This window comes from Apodemus sylvaticus, chromosome 5 (genome assembly GCF_947179515.1).
Source record: "Apodemus sylvaticus chromosome 5, mApoSyl1.1, whole genome shotgun sequence".
In the NCBI taxonomy this organism is placed as follows: Eukaryota; Metazoa; Chordata; class Mammalia; order Rodentia; family Muridae; genus Apodemus; species Apodemus sylvaticus.
The window spans coordinates 5,436,194-5,456,666 of NC_067476.1; the positions used below are offsets into that span (position 1 = coordinate 5,436,194).

Below are 20,473 nucleotides of genomic sequence, written 5' to 3' on the forward strand. Positions count from 1 at the left end.
TACAACTGTACCCTGAAACCTAGACACCACAGATCTCTCGATAAAGCCTGTATGTAGGCTGCCCTCCCCAGCCTTTGTGCCCGAGTGCAGAGTACAGAGCCCTGAGCGGCCTTCCAGTGCTGTGAGGGAGGACACAGCATCGTGCCTCTGTATGGGCAGGCTCGGGTGTGGCCTGCCTCTTGTTAGGGACCCTGGAGACGGTTAGGGACAGTGAGAGTCAGTCCCCACTGGACACTGCACCCACCCACTGCCTGTTCTGCACCCTGGCTTCTCTGACAACAGTTACCTGTTGCTCTGGGCCAGCTGGGAGCCACACTTGGCTGTCACCGGGGCCAGGGATGGAGCTGAGCTGAGGCACTAAGGCGGAACAGGGATGGGCCTGTGACGGGACAGACCTTGGCAGCGTCCCAGCCCACTTTTCTGGGCACACAACGGCCTGCTGACCATACGCTGCTGCTCTGATTCTTCGGGGGCAAGGGCTGGAAGCGGCTGACACAGTCCCCCTACCCACTTTGGCACAGTGGAACACCCTGCAGGCAGGCTGTGCATGTCCTTGTGCCCCATTGCCCTCTCAGATCCCCCCCCCTCAACTGGGATGCAAGCATCCCAGCTGCTGCAAGCCAAAGGAGTCACAGCTCAGGGCCCAGGCTTTGCGGGCTGAGAGGAGGTACTCTGTGAGGGGCTAACAAGGGGGTGTCAGAGCAACATCAGCCCTAGAGGATGAAGGGCGCTCCAACTCCTGCTGGCCTGAGGAGCGCCAACACACGTGCCCTGTCCTCAGCCTTGTGTGCCTTGCCTAAGGCCTCTCCGTTCCACAGTAGTAGCTCTGGTGTGGACCCACCTGTGGGCCTGTGCTGACTTCCAGTCAGGACCATCAAGTTTGTTGTCTCTGAGAATGGGGAGCATCATCTGAGGGGAGGCTGGGGAGGAGGCCTGGACTAAGGGTGGGGAACCCTCCTTGCCTCTTTCAGGAGTGCTCCCTCCTTCCCCTCCACTAATCACATCTTCTCCCCTTCCCCACAAACCTTCCTAGTCCTCAAGCGGCTGATACCCCTTGGTAGGCCATGAGGATGCCGAAGGGTTTTCAGAGGCCTGGATGTTGAGGACCATCAGGTCTGGGGTGGGAGGGGAGCTGAGGAAGGTACGGAGTCCGACGAGACCAACCACCTGGAAGAGTGGATCACACGTTCCCATGAACACGGCCCTGTCCGTGACCATTTCTAAAGTCACACTGTCCCCTTGTGGTCACCCGTGGTTCTGCATCATCTGGGTTTCCTCCCAGACCAGAAGTGTGATCCATACAAGATGCTGAGAGCTGGCTGGCAAGAACTCTGGCCACTTGGGCTCTACAGGGGCCAAGGAAGGGAGGGAGCTGGGGAGCCCCATGCTCTAATCGCTGGGGTCTGGATCCAGAGCCTGTGTTTCTTGCCTGGAAACCTACGCTTCCTTCATGTACCCCAGTGTTGACAGAAGAGGACTCAGGACTTCTGCAGAGAAGCAGGGCCAGGATCGACCGAGGTAGGTAGGGACCTGCTCCTTCCCATGATCCAGGCCTGTGGCAAAGGTATGGCAAGGCTGTCACCTCCAAGGACTGTAGACGAAGAGATTAAGTACCAATAAAGCAGAAGAAAAATGAGTAGATAGAATTAAAATTAGAATGGACCAACAGGGGGCTGGAGAGGGGAGGACCTGGGTTCAAATCCCAGAGCCCACATGGCAGCTTACAGCTGTCTGTTACTCCAGTTCTGAGGACCCGGCACCCTCACACAGACATACATGCAGGAAAAACACCAATGCACATAAAAATAAACAAGTCACCCGGGCAGTGGTGGTGCATGCCTGTAATCCCAGCACTCTGGGAGGCAGAGGCAGGCAGATTTCTGAGTTCGAGGCCAGCCTGGTCTACAGAATGAGTTCCAGGACAGCCAGGGCTATACAGAGAAACCCTGTCTTGGAAAAAAACCAAATCCAAAAAACAATACAAAACAAAAATCCCAAAAAACCCCAAGTCTTTAAAAAATGAATAAATAAATAAAATGGACCAACCAGAAAGTTCTGGAAAGACTTGTAAAAAGATAGCTCTCAAAACAGAATAAGCCAGGTGTCTTAGTCAGGGTTTCTATTCCTGCACGAACATCATAATCAAGAAGCAAGTTGGGATTCCACTTCCACACAGCTGTTCATCACCAAAAGAAGTCAGGACTGGAACTCAAGCAGGTCAGGAAGCAGAAGCTGATGCAGAGGCCATGGAAGGATGTTCCTTACTAGCTTGATTCCCCTGGCCTGCTCAGCCTGCTTTCTTATAGAACCCAAGACTGCCAGCCCAGGGATGGCACCACCCACAAGGGGCCCTCCCCACCCCCCTTGATCACTAATGGAGAAAATGCCCCACAGCTGGATCTCATGGAGGCATTTCCTCAAGGGAGGCTCCTTTCTCTGTGATAACTCCAGCTTGTCTCAAGTTGACACACAAAACCAGCCAGTACCCCAGGGAAAAGACATACTTCACCAAAGTCAGGCTCCAAAGACAGAGCATTGGCTCACACTCAGCAGACACTGGGAAAGCAGTATTTCAGTCAGGAGCCACCATGGGGTCAGCACTCAGGAGGGAAGGGCGAGAGGAGAGCTCGTGGTTAGTCTGGGGGCCTTATGGGATGAGGAGAAAAAGTGGAGACAGGGAAAATAATGTATCAGAGTTCTAAAATACCCGATCATCAAAAGTTTGGCAACTCAGATGACATAAAAATTCTTCAAAGGGCCCAGTGGTGGTGGCGCACGCCTTTAATCCCAGCACTTGGGAGGCAGAGGTAGGCAGATTTCTGAGTTTGAGGCCAGCCTGGTCTACAGAGTGAGTTCCGGGACAGCCAGGGCTACACAGAGAAACCCTGTCTCGAAAAACCAAAACAAACAAACAAACAAACAAACAAACAAAATCCTCGAAGGACAAAAATCACTATCACAAGAAAAAAAGCAACAGAAAAACTAAATTGAACTGTTCAATTTATAGTCAAAAGCCCTTGCACAAGATTGGGGACGAGGCCTAGTTGGTACAGTGCCTGCCTGGCATGAATGAAGCACTAGGTTTGACTCCCAGTGCCACATCACACAAAACCAAAACCAAAACAAGCAGAGGACAGGGTGAGATGACTCAGAGGTTAAAGGTGCTTGCCACTGAGATCTCCGATCTAAGTCTAACACAGTTGGAAGGATCCTGTTCCATCCCTGAGACCCACAGGATGGGAAATTAGAACTGACTCTCAGAAGTTGACCTCTGACCTCCATACACACACACACACACACACACACACCACACACACACACACCACACACACACACACACACACACACACACACACACACACGATAAATTTGATTGATGTAATGGCATAGCCCTGCAATCCCAATGTCAGTCCAAAGGGAGGACCAAGTGTGGGCTACAAGACCCTGTGCCAAAACAGGTGGGCATAGGATGGTCGCACCGAAGAGAGGGGGCTGTAACAGTTGCGAGAGTATTTCAGTCAGGGGCCACCGTGCCTTGCTTGGGAAATACAGCGAAGCCGGCCTTGGAGAGCAGGAGAGCTGGCCCAGCCCCTCACAGGCTGCGGCACTTGGGAGTGTGGACCCTGAACCTTGACTGTGCAGCACAGTGGAGCTGGCTCTGGAGATGTGGGTGCAGGTGAGGTGGCCCGAGGGCATGAGCTCAGGAGAGCTGACCTGGCCTCCTGCCTATGGTGGCATTGGCTGGCTTAGCCAGAGCAGTGCTGGAGAGCTCACTCTGGTGGTGTGGGTTAGGGGAGAGCTGCCCAGATCCAGAGCCCTTAATCGACCCTCCCCCAAATCTATATCATCTGTGAAAGGTTGGGACTATGAAGGGACCGGTCCTGCTGCTGTTCCAAAGCCGCAGGATCTCCAGGGCACAGGGCAGCAACAGGGCTGCTAGGAGGAGTCCCCATGAAGATCCATTACTGATGGTGTCACAAAGCCAGAGATGCTGAACCGGACCAATGACTCATTGCAGTGGCCATTTGCAAGTGAAGATGTGTGAACAGAGGATATCCTGTGGTACACACTGTGACATGCTACAGCTTTTACAGTGAGATGTTTTCTAGGCTTTATCTGTTGTTGTTGTTTTCTTGCTTGTGTGTTTTTATTGGGGGGAGAGGTTTCAGGGTGGATATCAGGAAATAGAGAGATGAGAAGGACTGGGGTGCATGATGTGAAACTCACAAAAAAAAATCAGTAAAAAGTTAAAAGAAATCTTAAAGTGGGTTGGTGGCACACATCTTTAATCCCAGCCCTTGGGAGGCACAGGCTGGCAGATCTGTGTGATTCTAAGGCCAGCCTGGTCTACAGAGCAAGTTCAGGACAGCCAGATCCTGTCTTAAAATTAAAACAAGAATGATGAAAGAGAAACAATAGGAGAGAGAGAGAGAGAGAGAGAGAGAGAGAGAGAGAGAGAGAGAGAGAGAGAGAGAGAGAGAGAATATCAGGCAGTAGTGGTTCATGAATTTAATAAATCCTAGCACTCAGGAGGCAGAGACAGATGGATCTCTGTGAGTTTGAGGCCAACCTGGCCTACAGAGTGAGTTCTATGACAGTCCGGCTACACAGAGAAACCTTGTCTCAAAAAACAAAAGCAAGCCGGGCGGTGGTGGCGCACACCTTTAGTCCCAGCACTTGGGAGGCAGAGGCAGTTAGATCTCGGAGGTGGAGGCCAGCCTGGTCTACAGAGCTAGTCCCAGGTTAGCTAGGGATGCAGAGAAAAACCCTCTCTTGAAAACAACCAAACCAAAAACAACAACAACAACAAAACTGAAATTTCTATATTAACACCAATAAAGCACTGGGAATGTAAAGCATCTACAGGGGCTAAGGAAGTGGTTTAGCAGATGAAGGTATCTGTTCTTCGTACACAAAGAGGACCTGAGTTCCAATTCCCAGCACCAACATGAAACTTGGACATGGCTACAGATAGCCCATGTGGATATGGAGAGCCTGAGATATGTGGTTACAGATAGCCTGAGATATGTGGACCAATGAACTTGATGGCCAGGCAACCTAGAAGAAGTGAGGAGTGTCTGATTCAGAGAAAGAGTGTCTCAAAGCCACATGACAGAGAAAGATGGCCTGCTCTGGCCCCTACATGTGAATGCATTTGATACATCTGCATACTAATATGCATGCACTCCCTCACCCGCCTGTTGCTATATAAAAAATAAAACAAAAATGTTAATGAAACATTTATAACAACATCCATGCCAAACCCCAGAAATGGTTGGATGTCTGTCAACTGGCTGCAGATCAGTATCTTGGGGGTCACTACTGTAATTAGCTGTATAATAAAGGAGACAGTGCTGTATACAAACCAGTGGGTGCCAGGAGTACCCCATTAATATAATTATTCCTATGAGGGAGTGGTTGACCCTGGACCTAGCATTCAGGTGGACAAGACAGTTAGGAAATGACTGTCCTCACTGCCACAGAAACTAGAGACTAGCCAGAGAGAGGGCAGGGACCCACGCACTAGCACCCGGGGCGCGGTCAGACTCAGACTTGACTTCAGGCAGATGGCAATACATTTAAACTTGTGTCACTACACAGGCCACACCCAGTAATGCAGTGACTTCCTTTTCTAGGGACAGGTTGGGATGGTAGCTTACCACGGAGCAGTCTAGCAAGGCTCTGCCTGGGCATCAAGGCTGACAATGGTGACAGTCTGCACTGGTGTGTGATATGGGTGGCCTCTGCAGGTCAACACCAGAGTCACAGCAGTTGTAGGCCACCAAGGGGAGTTAAAACACCCACCCGGCTGGCCTCTGAGCGGGCAGGGCCACCAAAGCACTGAATGTCTGAGATGCTGTCACAGTCAAGAGGTCCCAAGTGAGGCATAAAACATGAGGTGTTCTGGGACAGAGATGGAATGTCGGTCAGGTCAAAACAGGGAACCCTGGGTAAGTCTGGGCATGCAGGCAGTGTTTCTCACTTTGTTATCTGAGATGGAGCCTGTCGATGGAACATGGGCTCAACAGACACGGCCAGCATGACTGGCCACTGAGCCTCAGGTATCCTTCTGTGTCTGCCTTTCTAGTATTGGGGTTAGAAATACTCTGTACTTTGTACTGTGCAATTTTTGTGTATGCTTTGTGAATCGTGAAAATCTGATTCAGGGCCTAAAGCCTTCACAGCAAACACTTTACCAGCAAAATCCATTTTCTGTGTGTTGGTTTTTGTTTTGGAACTTTGTTTGTTGGTTGGTTGGTTTGATTTTGTTTTTGTTTTTTGAGACAGAGTCCCTATATGTAGCCCTGGCTACCCTGGAACTTGCTGTGTAGACCAGGCTGGCCTTGAACTCAGAGACCTGCCAGCCTCTGCCTCCCAAGTGCTGAGATTAAAGGCCAGCACCACTACCACCACTACCAGCTTCCAGTTTTTTGATTTTGCTTTAAATTAAAAAGATTTGTGCATATCATTTAAGAATTTCCCCAAGATGCAAAGCAAAGCATCGTACATTGCTCCGTCCCAGGAAGTGAGCATCGAGTGGTGTCACCATTCTTCTCGCCGTTCCCTCTTGAAGCCTTGGAAGGGCAGGGAGCTCACCCACAAGTCACACCACATTCAGCAGAACTGCTGCTCCCGGAGGATGAACATTTGCAACTCCATTTTCCACGAGCATTCATGCGTCAAGTTGATGCTCCCTAACTCCCGTGTACTCAGTATTTGACACCTATTATTCTGGACAAAACTGTGGGATGTTTCCAGGTGACACTCAGGGACCTCGTCTAGTCAGCTGAAGGCCAGAACAGAGTGGAGAGAGAACAGGCTTGGAGATATGGCTCAGTACAAGTGAGTGTAGGGGGGGTGGTGCTGATGCTAAGGTCCTGTTTCACAATTGGTTCTTGATGCATCAATAAAGATGCTAGTAGCCAATGAGCTGGGTGGAATAGGCAGGATTTCAGGGTCCCTGCAGGTAAACTAGAGACGCAGGGAAAATAGAATTTTGTCAGGCTTTCGAGGGAGCAAAGGTGACCAGCCATGTGAGATCTCAGACAGAGCAGCCATAGGCCATTTCTCCAGGCAGGAGACTGGAAGCACCCAGCAACTGAGCCATTAGGCAGGTTGAAACTTATATTAGTGTGTGTGTGTGTGTGTGTCTGTGTGTGTGTGTATGTGTGTGTATGTGTGTGTGTGCTTCATCCTTAGATCTGAGGGAATCTTGGTGGGGGCAAGTAGCGTGGCTTATTCCTGGAGGTTACAGCAGGATTGCAAAACCTACACACTAGACAAGAGTGCTTGCTTACTATGTGAAAGGCCTAGTTGGGCTCTCTCTTTTTTTTTTTTTTTCGAGACAGGGTTTCTCTGTGTAGCCCTGGCTGTCCTGGAACTCACTCTGTAGACCAGGCTGGCCTCGAACTCAGAAATCTGCCTGACTCTGCCTCCCAAGTGCTGGGATCACAGGCATGCACCACCACCACCCAGCCTAGTTGGGCTCTTAGCACTGGGGTGGGAGGGTCAGTGGAGAGCGGCTGGCTGTGGTGGTCACCATGCAGCTGGAACACTACCTGCGCTGTGCTGACTGTCACCCCCAGTCATAAGTTGGGATGGGGAGGCGCTGGAGGGCAGGACAGCAGAAGTGTGTGAGCAGGGGGAGGTGTGAGGAGAGAGATGTGAACCTTAAGACCTCATTCTCCACCCTCTGGTCAGCAGCTGACTGGGAATTTCAAAGACTAGCGTGATGAGCCAAAGCAGTGCCAGAATCTGGGCGTCCAGACTCCCCGTTCCAGCCCATTCTCACCCAGACCCCTGCCTAGAAGCAGAAGTCGCAGCCTCCTCCAGACAAACACTCCTCAGCCTGTGACCTGGAGACTCTGCCCTGGCTCTCCCCATGACACTTAAAACCCACACTGGGAGTCATTGCTGCTCTAACCATGGAAGTAGATGGCTTAGATTCTAGGTTCGAGAAGCATCTGCATCACTGTAGCCCCAGAAAAATTAAAAGGAAACAAAACATAAGGGGCTGGAGAGATGTGTTGTGGCTGCTTTTCCAGAGAACCTGGGTTCAATTCCCAGCACCTACATAGTGTACCACCTGTATCTCTAGTCCCAAAGGATACAATGCACATACATACACATACATACATACATACATACATACATACATATGAAACACGCACACACAAAATAAATTAAGAAACTAACCAAAACCTCATAAGAATCCGAGCACCGGACCCTCCTGTCTCCTGACACCGATGTGGCTTCTGTGTCTAGTCAGGATGGCAGTGTCACAGAGTCAGGTCACAGAGTGAGCAGACCCAAAAACTGGAAATACAAGAGGCAAGCGGCACTCCTAGGCCTTGCTTGGAACCCCCTTTATCAGGGTTCCCACTGCTGTGACGAAACACCATGACCAAAAGTGATTTGGCGAGGAAAGGGTTTATTTGGCTCACGTGTCCTGAATCACGGGCCAGTGAGGGAAGCTGAGGCAGGAACCCAAACCTGGCAAGAGCCTAGAGGCAGGAGCTGGTGCAGAGGACATAAGGGATTGTTGCTTACTGACTTGCTCCTAGTGGCTTACTCAGTCTGCTTCCTTATAAAAACCATTAGACCAGGTGGCACCTCCCGCAGTAGGCTGGGCGCTCCCATAGAATCCTAATTAGGGAATGCCCTACAGCCCAATCCTTGTTTATTTGATTGGTTTTGTTTTGAGACAAAACCAGGGTTTGAGAGAAATCAGGGTTTCTCTGTGTAGCCCTGGCTGTCCTGGAACTCACTCTGTAGACCAGGCTGGCCTTGAACTCAGAAATCCACCTGCCTCTGCCTCCCAAGTGCTGGGATTAAAGGGGTGCACCACCATTGCCCAGCTACAGCCCAATCTTAGGGGGACATTTTCTCAGTTGAGGTTCTCTTCTTTTAGATGACTCTAGCTTGTGTCAAACTGACATAAAACCTCTATTGTGCTGGTTCATCCCTCAAATGCTGAAATCCAGCCCAGGCCAGCTGCTCCCTTGGAGGAAGCAGAACCCTAAGAGACCTCCTGTGGGCAGGGCCTGGCAGGTTTTCAGGGAAGTGCTGTCTCCAGGTTAGCTCCCTGGGGAGGTGCCCACCTTTCAGAACAGAAGCTGTCAATTAGGATGTTGTGTCATAACCTAATAGTGAGGTCCTCCATCTTTGCTTCTCAGGGACCTTTTGAAGGAAGTTATGCAAAGTTGCCTCAAGCTATTAGCTGGCAGTGTGTTGCTTGTGCTTCCCACACTCAGTGGTCTGGAGTCCATCCATGACTGGTGCCAGAAGTTCTGAATTATTCCTGAGTCAGGATCTTTGCCTACATGTAGAAATACCGCCCCCATGTGGTTGGTTGGTGAACTGCTGCATAAGGGGGATCTGTTTGCTTTTTCCTGATGCTTACAGATCCCAGTCGCAGGAGTCATGAGACCAGACTCTGCCCAACTAAGTCCCTGGAGGGTTCAGGTATTGGTGACTTGGAGGCGATGGCCTCTGGGCAAGTAGGCTTAGGCTATGTGTCCTGGGTGGAGACTCAGAGATACCTGGGGTCTGAGCCCCAGTCTCAGTAAACCTAGTTCAGAGATGAAACCCCAAGTATTAGCCCAGTCCAGGGCTCCAGCAGGCAAGTCTGGTAGAGTGTCGTGTTGGGCCAGAGCAACAGTGGTCAGGAGCCAAAAGGTCAGGCCTCCACAGCACAGCCCTCACTTCCTGGGGGCCTGTGAAGTCAGCAGGGAAGTTAGAGGCCACTGGGACTCCCTCTGGTTCTGAGATTCGTGGAGGCAGGGCCTTCAACAGGCCAAGCCAGGCCAGAGCTAGCATGCGCACGAGTTCCAGACACGAGAATAGGCCTCTCCTTGGGCCACGTCCCATTCTTCTGTCACCACAGGCCCTGCACCACGGGGTCAGAGCAAGTACTACTACTCAGCAAAAACCACACTTGCTGGACAAGAAACCGTGGCACAGCTGGATCCAGCAGTTGTGACAGACCTGGTCAGCCACTGCAGGCTGTAGGCGGCAGGCTGGGTGTTACAGGGTAAAGAGGAGGTCACATTCCACGGCAGAACCAGGGTTCCAAAGTCTCTCCAGAATGACTGAGCCTGCAGCTATGCCCTGCTGGAGGAGGCTGTCGTCTCAGTACTCAGGAGAGGCGGGCCGTTTTCAGGCCAGCCTCAGCTACCTAGTGAGACTATATCTTAAAAAGAAAGGAAAAGAAATAGAAAGGGTGTGATGGCTCATCAGATAAAGGTCCTTGCTACCAAGTCCACAGACCTGCATTCCATCCCCATAGTGGAAGGAGAGAAATGTGTGGTCTTCTGACACAGGTACTATATAGCACATGTGTATGCATACACATGCATTTGTACAGACATACACACAACAAATAAACTGTCCTTGATCAAAGTGAAAAACGAAATAGAAAAAGGGGACTGGTGAGATGGCTCAGTGGTTAAGAGACTGCTCTTCCGAAAGGCCTGAGTTCAAATCCCAGCAACCACATGGTGGCTCACAACCATCCGTAATGAGATCTGACGCCCTCTTCTGGTGTGTCTGAAAGACAGCTACAGTGTACTTACATATAATAATAAATAACTCTTAAAAAAAAAAAAATAGAAAAAGGATGGGATTTATGCCAGGGTGGAAGACATGAGATCAGGCGGCTGATCCTGTTTTACAAGCCAGCAGCAGCAGCATTAGAGAGACAGTCCAAGAAGACTCTGAGCAATCGGCGGGGTTTCCAACCTACTGCCTAGTTTCCCAGGAGAGAGGGCTGGCGGTAGTGCGGGCGGGAGTGTGGTGTCCCCTGCCACAGCCTAGTCCGCCCAGTGCTGTGCCACGTCCACTAGAGGGCGCCAGGGGCCTCGGCTGGCACATCCCTCATTCTCAGCAGCTTCCGCTGAGGAGGGCAGAGCTCTGGCCTAAGTGTGGGCTGCGGGAGCTTGTAGGTGTGGAGCCCCCTTCCCAGGTTAGTGCAACCCGCAGAAGCCGCAGCTTCTCCAGGCCTCCCTTGTTTTCCTCATCTGACGAATGTGGATGGTGTTGGCTGAAATGATGCCCATGCACAGTGGGGATCTTTCCAGAGTGGCTGCCAGCTGCCCTTTCCCCTTCCCTGCTGGGAGTAGGTGTTCCCCTCACAGGCCTCCCCTTTCTCCTGCCCCTGGTAGCACAGGGGACAGACAGGAAGGCGGGCAGAGTAGAGCAGCATTTCCTCTTGGGCCAGGGGGAGCAAGTGCAGGCCCTGATAAGGCGCACATGGCCCTCCGCACGTCCGCCTTTTGTCCCAGCCCCACCAGCCTTTCCTGCTCATGTCTGCCAGGGCGGGAGGACTGTGGCCTGCCTGTGTCTCCCTTCCCTCTGCATCTCGCAGCCTGGGGTGCTAGAGAAGACATGGCAACTCCTGGGACCAGCACATACCACAGGCACAGCGACAGGCCTGGGTGGGGGAGGAGAGTGCCCACACTATAGGAGCTGCCCAGGCCCACGGAGAGCCGAGAGCACAAGGCTCTGTGTCCTCCTCTTGCATGGGGTCAGGTGTGGGAGATGACAGCCCTCCTACTCTCACTTGCCCTGACAGCATTAGGAACCCTGGCACTCCTGCGACTGACTCCACTCCAGGGTCCCTCTGTGGCTTTCTAGACTGGGCACCCAAAGAGACACAGGCCTGAGAGTAGCCCCTAGGCTGCTCTGTGTTCCCTGACACTCCACCCCAGCCCAGTGACAGATTAAGCAACTGACATCCTTGCCCTCGTGGTCCTCACAGTACTCAGTGACCAAGCAGTGACCACCTGGATCCCCCCCAGTAACATCAATGATTGCATTGTGATCCCTTTGTGAGCATCTAGCTATCACAGTGACCACCCAATGACAATCTAGCTGCCAGTAGTGACCACTCAATGGGTACTGAGTTGACAGAAGGACCTCAGAAGGACACGCTTCACAATAATTACTATCTGCCTATGACCACACTGACTACAGTGGCCATATTGTAAACATCCAGTGACAGAGTGATCACAAGGAACACATAGTGAACTCACAGTCCCCATGCAGTGACTACAGTGGCCATGCATCACTGTGTTCGACGGAAGGTTACTAGTGGTCATTACATGGTCATCGTCATTGTGGTCCTTCCATGATTGCTATGACTGTTGGTGATTACTGTGGTCACTTGGCAGTCACTGTGCTGCTGAAATTCTGTGATCACTGTGGCCACTGGATGATCATTGTGTGGTCACTGCATAGTTGATCATTGCATGATCATTGGATGGTAGCGGTCACTCTGTGGCCATTGTGTGGCTCCTGTGCCACTTTTGTGGTTATTGTGGTTACTTCGCAATCACTGTGTGGCCACTGTATAGTCAATGAGGTCACTTTGCGGTCATTATGTGGTCTCACCTGGTCTTTGGGTGGTAATTGGATCACCAGTGTAGGGCACTACATGATCACTACCTAGTCATTGTGTGTTCACTACACGCTCAGTGGACTGTGTGGTCACCCATTGAGTGGTCACTGTAGTCACTCTGTGACCATCACATGGCCACTGCGGTGACAACACAGTCACTGTCAGTACGTGATCACTATGGCCATCGAGATTATCATGTGATCACTGCACAGTCCTTGCAGTCACTATATAGTCACTGTATGATATATGACTGCCGCATGGTCACCATGCGGTCACTACGTGACTGGCGGCTGGTTGCTGAGTGACCACTTTGACAACTGCGGCCACTGTGAGAGTTCAGCTGTCAGGCTCTGCGTGAGTGAGGTCACGGAACTGTCTCCTCTGCCTGGCTCACTCTGCTGGTATGAGTGACGGGCTCTCTCTCTTCTGGGCGGTGCTCCAACGCAAGTGCATGTCCTCCCCATCCATCGTGGATGGACTGCTGGGCTGACAGCTGTCCTGGCTGCTGTCACAGTTCTACAGTGAACACGGGAGGGTGGATGTCCCTTCCAATGCTGACCTCGTGTTCTTTCCCACACCCTTTAAGGGGGCTGCTGATCTCACAGGGTTTCTCCTTTGATGTCGAGAGCAGCCCACACTTCTTCCAGGATGCTTTTACCATCTTTAAGGGTCTTTTGGTAGAATAAATGTACTCACAATGTGATCGCATAGTCACTCGTTCCAAAACCTTTTCCTCCCTCAAGCTGAAAATTTCCCCATTAACAGCCATCCCCTATGACCAACTCCTGTGGCCACTGAGAAACTATGTTTCCCACACCGGACCCTCCAGGTACATGTGTGTGTCCTACACCACTGACTTCCTCCCCTGGGTGCTTCCTGGGCAACTCCCCCATGCTATAGTATAAACCAGAACCCATCCCCCACCCTCCAAGGTCTCACTATGTAGCTGAAACTGGCTATATAGAGCAGGCTGGCCTCAAACTCACAGAGATCCACCTGCCTCCCCAGTGCTGGGATTAAAAGCTTGCACTGCCACACCTGGGCTCTTCCTTAAGTTTTACTTACTTGTTTGTGTTCTGGGAACAGAAGCCGGGACCTTGTGTGAACTCTTCAAGGCATGCTCTGAGCTGCCCAGTTTGAGCTAACGTTCTTTGTTCTGATTTTGCTACATGCTACTTTTGACCCGTCTGTGGTGCTCTCCTCCCGGCTCTTGTAAATCCTAGTCCAGACCATGCAGACATGAAAACCCACTTCCAAGCCTTTTAGAGGCTACCTGGGAGCAGAACTGCTGGAAGGTATGGTAATTTTTAGAAATCGGAGCCGTTTTATTCTTATCGAGACAGGGTGTTGTGAGTCCTTTGCTCTGAGGAGACTTCCTCAGTCTCCTGCCTCCACCCAAGCACCAGCATTTCACGTGTGTGGTTCTGTAGCATCAGAGATGGAAGCCAGGGCTTCGTGCTTACTAGGCAAGCACTCTACCAACCGAGGCACCGCCCTAACCACAAGACTCTCCCTTTTCATAAGTGTTTTTGGAAAATTATGGCCCCCTCAACCCACAGGTTCCCATTCCACGCACGGGCTCTCTCGTGGCAAGCAGCATCTCAAAGGTGACGAAGAGCTGGACAGCTCCAGGGTCATGGAGATCCAGGGAGCAGTGGAGACTTTTCAGGGGTTTCCTAAGGACTGTGTGGGGCTTCGGGGTGCTTCTGTGGGACAGAAGAATGTCTCACAATAGGTCCATGGTGGTGGATTCCCCAAGCCCAACAGCCCAGAGCTGGAACCTGCTGCTTGGTGCTCCTGGGACAGAGAAGTCTACAGTAGCCAGGGCTACACAGAGAAAGCCCTGCAGTGGATAGGCATCATCTTACTTGCCCAAACCCCGAGAATGCTCAGCCCCTAAGCAATCTTTAAGCACCAGGCAAGATCCTGATTGTGATGCTGAGGCCCTGTGGTGAGGGGCAGGTACACAGAAATCTTTTCACTTGGCTCAGTCAGTTCTACTGTGAACCTAAAACAGACCCAAAACAAAGCATAAGACCTCTTGATTTAAAAATCCTCTGCTGCCGGGCATGGTGGCACAGGCCTGTAATCCCAGCACTTGGGAGGCAGAGGCAGGCAGATTTCTGAGTTTGAGGCCAGCCTGGTCTACAGAGTGAGTTCCAGGACAGCCAGGGGGGGGGGGAATGTAGGGGTGGGGGTGGTGGGAGGTGGGGGTGGGGTGGGGAGGCCTGGGTGGAGCTCACTGCCTTTCAGCCCTTAGGACCTCCTATCTGTCATCGAGGCGTGTTTGACTGGTACCACAACCCCACAAATGCCAAGTTTGGGGGCGTCTTTTTCATGCTTGTGAGCATTGATCCAGGCATCTCTTCTGAAGATTTCAAACTACTTCACAGTCAACAAACAAATATTGATTCTAATTTTCATTTTAAAAGGAGACAGAAACAAGTAGTCCCTGTCCTGGAGTAGCCCTTTGCAGCCATCTTCTGGGCACAGGCTGGGGGGGCTTCTCGTAGGAGGAAGCAGCTGTATCATCGTCTTCAGGGACAGGGCAGGACAGCTTGTTCGTCCAAAGGCCTTGCTGGGCTGTGACCTGGTTGGGCTCTGTCTGTCAGTGGTTTGTGAGGCTGGAGCAGTGACCATTTCTAAGACAGAGCAGCAGTGTGGGCAGAGCTCTGGAGGTGGTGTGGATGCCAGTTCTCTAAAATTAGCCCCTGTGCAGACGGCTAGGGCTGTGGCCCTTCTACTTCAGAGCAGAGACTTAGAGGAAGGAATGCGGGACAAGGTTGGCTCCTCTCCGAGCTCAGTGGCCTCTGAATACTCTGCTCTCGGGTCTCTGTACGGTGGTGTCCACATGTGGCCTGGACACACAGCAGCAAGGTCCCTTAAAGATAGCTTGGAGGGCCTGGATAGCTCCTTGGATTCCCTGATCACCAGTTCTACCCCACAGCTAATCAATCCCTCAATCAACCTTCTACCACCCACCAGCCCCTATCATCCTCCAACACACTCCTACTAGCCCCACCCACTCATCAACCCCCACTCACCAGCCCCAATCCACTTATCAGCATCTCCCTCATTTACCAGTCCCCCACTCACCAGTCCCCCACAGCTCCCGGACCAGTGTGCCTGGCCCTGAAGGCGGAGCCAGGAATTTCCGGCCATTGTCCAGACTAGAGCTGGCTCAGGAAGCCATGATCTTCAGAAAAGGGTGATAGTGGGGGAGGGGCTCTGGGGACATCCTGGCTGAGTCCAGAAGGGGCCGTGTGGGATGGTATGGGGCTTGGGGGTCAGGGGATCCTCCTTGTGCACCATGACTTAAGAAGGCTGGACGTTCCACTTCTGCCTGGCAAAGTCCGGGGCCATCTTCATATGGTCACCCTCAAGGCAAGGGGCAGCCCAGGAAGCCATGCTGGAGACACAGAAGAGACTTGGCCTCAGAGCTTCTGGCTCACTCTAGCACTTGGACCCTAGAACTGGAGTCAGGAGCTCTGAGAAGTCAGAGAACAGCACTAGCCACACACGGCTCAGGGACTTGTGTTCTAATCTGGCTTTGAACGTACTGCTGAGTAAACACTGGCCTTTTCCTCAGCCATGGTTTCCTCCTGGCGTGACAGGGTTGGGAGAGTCCCTACCTCCCACGTGGTATAAAGACTGGGTGACCACGGACTTGGCATTCCCTAAGACAAATAAAGAGACTACACAGGGAGCTGGGGTTGCCAGGGGCCTAGGGAAACCCTGAGCACAAGCTTGATTGGATCTGGTGTTGTCCTGACACAGGGTCTGGGCCCCCATCCCAGATGAAGAGACCATGGAAAGCAGGGTCAGCTGCTCTGGAACACTGAGGCAGAATGGAAAAATCGATTCCTAAAGGCAAAAATTCCAGGACTCATCCTTGGAGGCTTAGGATAGCCAGCCCAGCTTACCCATAGCAGTCCCCTGCTAAGATTTGTCCCCCTGGGGTCTGTAGAGGACAGTCTATGTCTTTGGCCCTTGGAGCTATGACAGAGGCTGGTTCTCGGGCCCTGTTCCTAGTTCACTCAGCCAGGACTCTGGGCTGGCTCCTGGGCCGTTACGCTTACCCAGGTCAGGTCAGAACCGTCTCTCCCACCAGGATCTGGGTGCGGGGATTGCTTGCTGTGTGGGACACCTCTCCTATAGTGGACTTGAGGTCACAGGCACTGCCCAGTTCGCTCTGCCTATCCCAGGCCAAGGGCTCAGGCCAACTTCTCCTCTCTATACCTTTGTGCCCTAGTTACAGCAAGCTGAGAGATCTGAGCCAGGCTGAGGGTCAGGCCTCAAGAGCTTTACAGGGGTTGCTGGGGTTGCTGGGGTTGCTGGGGTTGCTGGGGTTGGTGGTGGAGCATGGCTGAGATCTGTGCCTGGTCCAGAGGAGGCCACAGCAGCAACAGCTCCCACATGTTGTTCACCCTAAGCCCTGGACAGGCATTCTGACAGAATTGTGTACTGTCCCCGGCAAATGCCCCCATCCTCACTTGCTCCTCCAGAGCCCCTGGAGTTGGCCAGAGGCTGTGGAGAGCAGAGGGGGTAGTACTACAGAAAGCAGCCCTTATGCACTGTCACAAAAGGTCTGCGGTCTGAAAAACCACAGCACCAGGTTCAAACCAGCTAAAGGAGGGCATGGCCCGCAGATAAATCGGCGCTCACCATGCGCTCCAACCATACAATGGAACACGGTTCAGTCACAGTGAAAGCTGTGATCTACGCTGTGACTTAGAGGAGGCTCAAAACTACACTGAGTAGAAGGCAGACACAATGAGTACTGTCCCATGGGGCGTGATCCCTAGACACAGACAATACATTAGAGAGTCACCCGGGGGCTGGGAAAGGCCTGGCAATTGTCACAACTGAAGCTCTCTTGAGGTAGTGACAAGACTCTAGAACTGACTCTGATGCCACTCACACAAGCTCTGCTTGTCCCCTGCACACTGAATGTTACACATTGGTGGGTGGACTGTGTTTTGTGAACGTCCTCTTAGAGGTAAGCTGTTGTACTCCATAGAGGAAGTTCCCTGCTGAGCCCAGCCTGGACCCTGGGGCTTTCTTCCCAGACTTCCCAGGGCTATGAACCCTGTTACAAGGAGCCCGGGACTCACTCTCTGTTAGTATGCTCACCCCCAGAACCCGACACACAATGGCAGCCAGAGTCGGAGGCATCCTTGAGGAACTAGGAGAGTGGGATTGGGAGGTGATGCGTGCTGCTTGTAGCCATACTGCTACAGTGACAGAATTGGGCTACTTTGGGAGCAGCAGCTCCAGGAGGCTCTTGTCTGACTGACTCTTGCTAGTGAAGAGGTGGAGAGAGAGGGTAGTTAATGCCTCAGAACCCAGAAACCTCAGCTTCGTCTCCCGTCTGAGCCTCCGTTTATCCATAGCTGAAGGGAGCCCTGACTTCCTCAAGACTGAGGTCAGCTTCTCCGGCCCTGCCCCCATCATGGAGCCTTTGAGCTTTTCCTCAGGAAAAGAACTCAAGCTAAATTTATGCCAGGCCCCCTCAGGCTCACAGGAGGCGAGGTCAGGCTTCCTGCAGCCCCAGGCCCTGACGTAGTTCCCCTTCCTCTCCCTGGTGCTTCCATTGTTCTCAGGGGCCTGATTCCCCATCACCCACCACACACACACTTCCTGTTTCCTGGCCCAGAGGAAACAGAGATTTCTGGTGGGCCACAGATGCCTGCTCCCCCACCTCCAAGCTTTTAAAGGATATTAAAAATAACAAGAGCAGACAGCCTCAAACTGAATAGCATGGGTGCTTGAGGCAAGAGGAATCTTAGAGCCTCCACCCAGCGTCTGGAGTTGGAGCCACGCGTCTGTTCACGGCAGTGGTGTTGAAGATCTGCGTCCTCCCCAGTACTCCTGATCCTGTCTAATTCTGTCCTGGAATGTGGGGTGACTTCCACGGAAGCCCAAAACTGCCCCTCCCAAGGTGGACACTAACTCATCTTCTCCCAGAGATCCGTGCCTTCACTGACCACTGTGACCAACCGATGGTCACCTGGGAGAGAGGGGTCACCCTTACTCCACCCTCGCAGAGCCTGGCGAAGCTTCAGCTGTGGCAGTCTCGACCCTATGGTGACAGGCTTTGTGACCTTGAACAGATGTTCCCTTGGGGCTTTGGTGGGGATACTGAGGCAGCCCTTCCCCTCTAGACAGGGCCAGTAGCACAGGGCCTGTGTGACAGGCCTGACTGCCTCTCTAGCTTCTCTTTCTCTCTGCTGGAAGTGCCCACAGTGGTTCTCTCTACCAGGGGGAGCAGAAGAGGGCAGGATGGCTCTAAACGGGGGCTGGGAGGTCGACCCAACACCGACTTCCATGGACCAGGCCTAGGACCTGAGATCTTCGGACCTCCCTTTGCACCCTGGCGATAGAGAATGCTTTCCCTGCTGCTAAGGGCTGGGCTTCCTGTTCATAAAGCCCAGCAAATTGGGGTAGGAGGAGCCTAGATCCCAGAAAGAAGCTACCCAGACATATCCCCCACTTCTTCACGGCCCAGTCCATGACACCTCTCCCCTCCCTTGGGGCCCTTATGATGCTTCTGCCAAGGGCTCCAAACCCTGGCCTGCTCCTCCTGGGTCCCCAGCATTGAGTTAGGAGTCACGGAATCTTAGGAAGTGAATCTTTCCCTAGGGTGGAATTCTGTTGCTCAAGACCTGACACCGATAAAACAGTAACATGCAGTGAATGCCACAGTACACTCACCAGAACTGCTAAAACGATAGCCGTCTGCAGGCTGAGGGTGCGAAGGGAGCCAAGCACCTCTGAGGTCACTGGCTTCCTGCCTTTCCTGGAACCAGAAAGCCCTCAAAGATGCCTAGCTACAAAGAATGCATAGCTATTCAGGTCTGGGAGAATCCTGGGTCCCACAGAGTGTGGCAATGCATATGGCTAATGTTGGGCTCCCATGGGTTACAGCATGGCCTCAAGTGGGCAGATGCAGCAGCTACAGTGACAGCAGTACCTGTGGGTCTTATGACATACCATGTGCCTAAAGTGGTCAAGATAGTGGGCAACCTGGGCTGTGTCCCTGGGGCTCTGTCTCCACCCTGAGTTGCTCACTGGTAACAGGACTGTGTATAAGTACTCATGCCTGTAACAGGACTGTGTATAAGTACTCATGCCTGCACTCTCCACACCATTAATACCCTATAGTGCCAAGTGGCCACCAGCCAGGTGGGGGCTCTATTTTTTTCCTGTACCTGTCCTGAACTGTCTGTTTCCCCCAAGGTGCTTGTTCTTCTTCTTGGAGGATGGGGAAGGACCCATGCATGTCGCCCCTGGGACCTTGTCCTGTATGTGGAGGGCAGCTTTAGAGGACGGTCTGCTCTCACGCCACCCCTGTGAAGCTTTATGAACATGAACATGCTGGGCGGGGACTGATGTCCCGAGGGCCTCGGAGGCTTATGGGATGGGGACAGTGGTGGGAGAAGGGTGGCAATTCCTGGGTCATTTTAGAGGGAAAGCTTTTGGGGAGACCATGGGGGCTGAATGGGGAGCAGTCACGGACACCTCCCAGCCATGGGACACTCCGAGGGCCGAGCAGGGAGGTCATGGAGAGTTCTTACCTTTGGCTTACGCACTCAGTGGCGAGCACGGCAAAGGTTGGCAAGGATGGATGGTGGTCTCCAGGAAGAGGGCTGCGGGGAGGCAGGGCCAGGTGTCCCCCAGAGCCTCCACTGCTGGTGCTTGGGCTCTGTGTGGGGCCTTTGTTCGCCATCTCCTGGTTTGCTCTGTGAGCTTCTGAGAACGGATGTCTCCCTGGAAGCTGGATGCACTAGACATCCATAACGCATGAGGCCTGCTGGGGGGAGAGAAGAGGGAGGGGAAGGGTCAGCTCCTGCGGTAGACCCCATTTCTCTCCATATAACCCCCCTTTCCACTGTTCAACTCAGTGGTGGACTACCTATCAGTCCATGCAGTACCTGACCCAGTCATGTCCTTTAGAGCCCCCAGTGAGGACTGGTCATTCAACCAGGCTCATCCTTTGATGGGAAGTTGGGCCCAGCCTTGGCTGACAGAGCCATCCTGTCCCCAGGCCAGCCACCAAGCTGGGAGATAAACAGG

General features: G+C 52.6%; 1 long non-coding RNA gene across 3 annotated transcripts; it reads right to left on the minus strand.

The window, feature by feature from the left end:
- Nucleotides 1-15,450: 15,450 nt before the first annotated feature.
- Nucleotides 15,451-20,462, minus strand: LOC127685099 (uncharacterized). 3 transcript variants are annotated; one of them, XR_007977789.1, is made up of 3 exons: nucleotides 20,332-20,462; nucleotides 19,975-20,207; nucleotides 15,451-15,806 (listed from the first exon to the last, which is right to left on the minus strand). It is a non-coding gene; the product is annotated as an uncharacterized LOC127685099 (long non-coding RNA). The 3 variants fall into 3 exon arrangements; XR_007977787.1 differs by having other exon boundaries at nucleotides 19,975-20,210; XR_007977788.1 differs by having other exon boundaries at nucleotides 19,975-20,210; nucleotides 20,313-20,462.
- Nucleotides 20,463-20,473: the final 11 nt, after the last annotated feature.